This window comes from Pan troglodytes, chromosome 4, assembly GCF_028858775.2.
Source record: "Pan troglodytes isolate AG18354 chromosome 4, NHGRI_mPanTro3-v2.0_pri, whole genome shotgun sequence".
In the NCBI taxonomy this organism is placed as follows: Eukaryota; Metazoa; Chordata; class Mammalia; order Primates; family Hominidae; genus Pan; species Pan troglodytes.
In genome coordinates, this window is record NC_072402.2 from 728,331 (window position 1) to 734,454 (window position 6,124).

The following is a 6,124-nucleotide window of genomic DNA, read 5'->3' on the forward strand; positions in this document are numbered from 1 at the left end:
TCCATTTTCAAAAAGACCTGTCCTTTAAACAATTGCTTTGCTGAGATGTTGTTAATTTGTAGCTTTGCCCTAGCCGCTTGGCCCCAGCCACTTTGACCCAACCTGGAGCTCACAAAAACATGTGTTGTATAAAATCAAAGTTTAAGGGATGTAGGGCTGTGCAGGACGTGCCTTGTTAACAAAATGTTTACCAGCAGTGTACTTGGTAAAAGTCATCGCCATTCTCTAGTCTCAATAAACCGGGGACACAATGCACTGTGGAAAGCCGCAGGGACCTCTGCCCTTGAAAGCAGGGTATTGTCCAAGCTTTCTCCCCATGTGGTAGTCTGAAATATAGCCTCATGGGATGAGAAAGACCTGACTGTCCCCCAGCCCGACACCCGTAATGGGTCTGTGCTGAGGTGGATTAGTAAAAGAGGAAAGCCTCTTGCAGCTGAGATGGAGGAAGGCCACTATCTCCTGCTTGCCCCTGGGAACTGAATGTCTCGGTGTAAAACCCGATTGTACATTCGTTCAACTCTGAGATAGGAGAAAAGCTGCCCTGTGGCGGGAGGCGAGACATGTTTGCAGTAACACTGCCTTGTTCTTCTTTACTCCACTGAGATGTTTGGGTGCAGAGAAACAAATCTGGCTTACGTGCACGTCCAGTCATAGTACCTTCCCTTGAACCTAATTATGACATAGATTCTTTTGCTCACATGTCTTCTGCTGACTCTCTCCTTATCATCACCCTGCTCTCCTACTACATTCCTTTCTGCTAAAATAATGAAAATCATAATCAATAGAAACTGAGGGAACTCAGAGGCTGGTGCCGGTGCAGGTACTTGGTGTGCTGAGCGCCGGTCCCCTGGACCCACTGTTGTATCTTTACACTTTCTCTCTGTGTCTTATTTCTTTTCTCAGTCTCTCGTCCCACCCAACTAGAAATACTCACAGGTGTGGAGGGGCAGTCCACCACTTCATCCACCTTCTGTCATATTGAAAGTAACATCATCTTCTTCCCTCCAGGATCGTGGGAATAATATCCCTGGGGGGTTTCCACTTTCTGCCATGTATGTAGTCATATCACCCCCTCCGCCGTGGAATATCATTAAGGAACATCTCACATGGGGGTGTATACTTCCTCCGATATTGGGAGTGACATCAACCTCTCGGTCTCTGAATATGAGGAAGAAAATCACAGGGCGGGTGTAGACCTCGTGCTCTACGATGGGGAGTCATATCTGTCTGTTATGGGGAGTAATATCATCCTCTCCCTTTCAGGATACTAATAACAGTTTAACAGGCTGGGTGATCACAGCCTGCGATGCTGAAATTATCATCCTCTCCCCCTCTTCCTCCCCTGGCTCTTAGGATGCCCATCTCAGCGGAGTGAGCCACCCCCCGCGAGGCGGGGACTGAGCCAGCCCCTTTTCCCCCCCTGGCTCTTAGGATCCGCATCGCGAGGGGGGGAGGCACCCCCCGCGCGGCGGGGACTGAGAGCCAGCCCCTCTTCCCTCCATTTCTCTTAGGACTCCCATCGCAGGGGGGGAGGCACCCCCCGCGAGGCGGGGACTGAGAGCCAGCCCCTCTTCCCTCCATTTCTCTTAGGACTCCCATCGCAGGGGGGGAGGCACCCCCCGCGAGGCGGGGACTGAGAGCCAGCCCCTCTTCCCTCCATTTCTCTTAGGACCCCCATCGCAGGGGGGGAGGCACCCCCCGCGCCGCGGGGACTGAGAGCCAGCCCCTCTTCCCTCCATTTCTCTTAGGACCCCCATCGCAGGGGGGGGAGGCACCCCCGCGAGGCGGGGACTGAGAGCCAGCCGCTCTTTCCCCCCTGGCTCCTAGGACCCCCATTGCAGGGAGGGGAGTCACCCCCCGCGCGGCGGGGACTGGGAGCCAACCCCTCTTCCCTGCCTGGCTCTTAGGACCCCCATCGCAGGGTAGCAAGGCACCCCCGCGAGCCGGGGACTGAGAGTCAGCCCTTCTTCCTCCCCTGGCTCTTAGGACCCCCATCGCAGTGGGGGGATGCACCCCTGGCGAGGCGCGGACTTAGAGCCAGCCGCTCTTCCCCCCCTGGCTCTCGGGACCCCCATCGCAGGGGGGGAGGCACCCCCCGCGAGGCGGGGACTGTGAGCCAGCCACTCTTTCCCCCCTGGCTCTTAGGACCCCAATCGCAGGGAGGGGAGGCACCCCCCGCGAGGCGGTGACTGAGAGCCAGCCCTTCTTCCTCGCCCAACTGAGGATCCCCATCACACGGGGGAGGCACACCCCGCGAGGCGGGGACTGAGAGCCAGTCTCTCTTCCCCACCTGGCTTATGACCCCCATCGAGGATTCTAAGATCCTTAGGACCGACCTGGAGGGCTGTGGGTATTAGGTGTCCAAGAAGAAAACTCAGATCTGCCGACGACCGCAGGTAGCTTACTTGGGATTTACTATTCGACAGGTGTCCGAAAGCAGCCCGGGATCCGAAAGAAAGCAGGTCATTTCCAATCTTCCGGAGCCTAAGGGCAGAAGGCTGGTGAGAGAATTCCTAGGAGCTGTGTGGTTTTGTAGACTGGGGAGCCCAACTTTGCAGTATTAGCCACGCCTTTGTATGACGTCACAAAGGGGGCGGGGACCGGGAACATTTGGAATGGGGATTCCAACAACAGCAAGTCTTTCATGACTTAAAGGAAAAACTTCTGAAAGCCCCAGCCCAGGGGCTAGCGGATCTCACAAAGCCTTTTCCACTGTATGCGTCAGAGAAAAGATGGCAGCTGGACTTTAAACCCAAACTGTGGGGCCCTGGCTGAGGCCGGTGGCCTACCTCTCTAAACAGCTAGACAGGGTTTCTAAAGGATGGCCCCCCTGTTTGAGGGCCTTGGCAGCAACTGCCCTGCTAGTACAAGAAGCAAATCAGCTGACTCTTGGGTAAAACCAGAACATAAAGGCCCCGCAAGCTGTGGTGACTGAAAGCCAGCCCCTCTTCCCCTCCTGGCTCTTAGGACCCCCATCGCAGGAAGGGGAGGCACTCCCCGCGAGGCGGGGACTGAGAGCCAGCCCCTCTTCCCCCCCGGCTCTTAGGACCCCCATCGCAGGGGGAGGAGGCACCCCCAGCGAGGCGGGGTCTCAGAGCCAGCCCCTCTTCCCCCACTGGCCCTTAGGACCCCCATCGCAGTGAGGGGAGGCACCCCCAGTGAGGCGGGGTCTCAGAGCCAGCCCCTCTTCCCCCACTGGCCTTTAGGACCCCCGTCGCAGGGGGAGGAGGCACCCCCCACGAGGCGGGGACTGAGAGCCAGCCCCTCTAAGCCTTCTGCCTCTTAGGACCCCCATCACGGGGGGGGAGGCACCCCCCGCGAGGGGGGTACAGAGAGCCAGCCCCTCTTCTGCTCCTGGCTCTTAGGACCCCCATCACGGGGGGGGGGGGGGAGGCACCCCCCGCGAGGCGGGTACAGAGAGCCAGCCCCTCTTCCCCCACTGGCCCTTAGGAACCCCATCGCAGGGGGGGGAGGCACCCCCCGTGAGGCGGGTTCTCAGAGCCAGCCCCTCTTCCCCCACTGGCCCTTAGGACTCCCATCGTAGGGGAGCGAGGCACCCCCCGTGAGGCGGGGTCTCAGAGCCAGCCCCTCTTCCCCCACTGTCTCTTAGGACCCCCATCGCAGTGGGGGGAGGCACCCCCAGCGAGGCGGGGTCTCAGAGCCAGCCCCTCTTCCCCCACTGGCCCTTAGGACTCCCATCGGAGGGGGGGGAGGCACCCCCAGCGAGGCGGGGTCTCAGAGCCAGCCCCTCTTCCCCCACTGGCCTTTAGGACCCCCATCGCAGGGGGGGGAGGCACCCCCAGCGAGGCGGGGTCTCAGAGCCAGCCCCTCTTCCCCCACTGTCTCTTAGGACCCCCATCGCAGTGGGGGGAGGCTCCCCCAGCGAGGCGGGGTCTCAGAGCCAGCCCCTCTTCCCCCGCTGGCTCTGAGGATCCTCCGTGGACTCACAGCCTCTTTACCATATTGTGAGTAATATCATCTCCCCCTCTGGAGATTACGAACTCTTTCACAGACGGGTGTACACCCTCGGTGTACAGAGGGTGTACACCCGTCTGTATTGGGAGTAATATCATCCTCTTCCTCCCTGAATATGAAGAACAGTATCACAGGGGTGTTTCTGCTCCCTGCGATATCGCGTGTCATATCCTCCTCTCCCACGTTGCAATTAGAAGGAATATCAGTGGGGGCGTGTCCACCTGTAGGGAAAAGAAAGAGAGATCAGACTGTCACTGTGTCCATGTAGAAAGGAAAGACATAAGAGACTCCATTTTCAAAAAGACCTGTCCTTTAAACAATTGCTTTGCTGAGATGTTGTTAATTTGTAGCTTTGCCCTAGCCGCTTGGCCCCAGCCACTTTGACCCAACCTGGAGCTCACAAAAACATGTGTTGTATAAAATCAAAGTTTAAGGGATGTAGGGCTGTGCAGGACGTGCCTTGTTAACAAAATGTTTACCAGCAGTGTACTTGGTAAAAGTCATCGCCATTCTCTAGTCTCAATAAACCGGGGACACAATGCACTGTGGAAAGCCGCAGGGACCTCTGCCCTTGAAAGCAGGGTATTGTCCAAGCTTTCTCCCCATGTGGTAGTCTGAAATATAGCCTCATGGGATGAGAAAGACCTGACTGTCCCCCAGCCCGACACCCGTAATGGGTCTGTGCTGAGGTGGATTAGTAAAAGAGGAAAGCCTCTTGCAGCTGAGATGGAGGAAGGCCACTATCTCCTGCTTGCCCCTGGGAACTGAATGTCTCGGTGTAAAACCCGATTGTACATTCGTTCAACTCTGAGATAGGAGAAAAGCTGCCCTGTGGCGGGAGGCGAGACATGTTTGCAGTAACACTGCCTTGTTCTTCTTTACTCCACTGAGATGTTTGGGTGCAGAGAAACAAACCTGGCTTACGTGCACGTCCAGTCATAGTACCTTCCCTTGAACCTAATTATGACATAGATTCTTTTGCTCACATGTCTTCTGCTGACTCTCTCCTTATCATCACCCTGCTCTCCTACTACATTCCTTTCTGCTAAAATAATGAAAATCATAATCAATAGAAACTGAGGGAACTCAGAGGCTGGTGCCGGTGCAGGTACTTGGTGTGCTGAGCGCCGGTCCCCTGGACCCACTGTTGTATCTTTACACTTTCTCTCTGTGTCTTATTTCTTTTCTCAGTCTCTCGTCCCACCCAACTAGAAATACTCACAGGTGTGGAGGGGCAGTCCACCACTTCATCCACCTTCTGTCATATTGAAAGTAACATCATCTTCTTCCCTCCAGGATCGTGGGAATAATATCCCTGGGGGGTTTCCACTTTCTGCCATGTATGTAGTCATATCACCCCCTCCGCCGTGGAATATCATTAAGGAACATCTCACATGGGGGTGTATACTTCCTCCGATATTGGGAGTGACATCAACCTCTCGGTCTCTGAATATGAGGAAGAAAATCACAGGGCGGGTGTAGACCTCGTGCTCTACGATGGGGAGTCATATCTGTCTGTTATGGGGAGTAATATCATCCTCTCCCTTTCAGGATACTAATAACAATTTAACAGGCTGGGTGAACACAGCCTGCGATGCTGAAATTATCATCCTCTCCCCCTCTTCCTCCCCTGGCTCTTAGGATGCCCATCTCAGCGGAGTGAGCCACCCCCCGCGAGGCGGGGACTGAGCCAGCCCCTGTTCCCCCCCTGGCTCTTAGGATCCGCATCGCGAGGGTGGGAGGCACCCCCCGCGCGGCGGGGACTGAGAGCCAGCCCCTCTTCCCTCCATTTCTCTTAGGACTCCCATCGCAGGGGGGGAGGCACCCCCCGCGAGGCGGGGACTGAGAGCCAGCCCCTCTTCCCTCCATTTCTCTTAGGACCCCCATCGCAGGGGGGAGGCACCCCCCGCGAGGCGGGGACTGAGAGCCAGCCGCTCTTTCCCCCCTGGCTCCTAGGAACCCCATTGCAGGGAGGGGAGTCACCCCCCGCGCGGCGGGGACTGGGAGCCAACCCCTCTTCCCTGCCTGGCTCTTAGGACCCCCATCGCAGGGTAGCAAGGCACCCCCGCGAGTCGGGGACTGAGAGTCAGCCCTTCTTCCTCCCCTGGCTCTTAGGACCCCCATCGCAGTGGGGGGATGCACCCCTGGC

At 57.1% G+C, this 6,124-nt stretch overlaps 1 protein-coding gene across 17 annotated transcripts in view; it reads right to left on the minus strand.

Annotated features, from left to right (window-relative positions):
* LOC749983 (putative WAS protein family homolog 3) overlaps positions 1-5,870 on the minus strand; it is a 498,033-nt gene extending 492,163 nt beyond the window's left edge. For 5 of the 17 annotated variants that reach the window (XR_010156840.1, XR_010156844.1, XR_010156842.1 and 2 more), the window contains exons 1-2: positions 5,198-5,870; positions 935-4,196 (exon numbers count right to left, since the gene is read on the minus strand). The gene's annotated coding sequence lies outside the window, so the exon portion shown is untranslated. The remainder of the gene's footprint in view (positions 1-934; positions 4,197-5,197) is intronic. The other 12 variants (XR_010156838.1, XR_010156835.1, XR_010156837.1 and 9 more) reach the window with 5 other exon arrangements.
* Between the last annotated feature and the right edge of the window lie 254 nt (positions 5,871-6,124).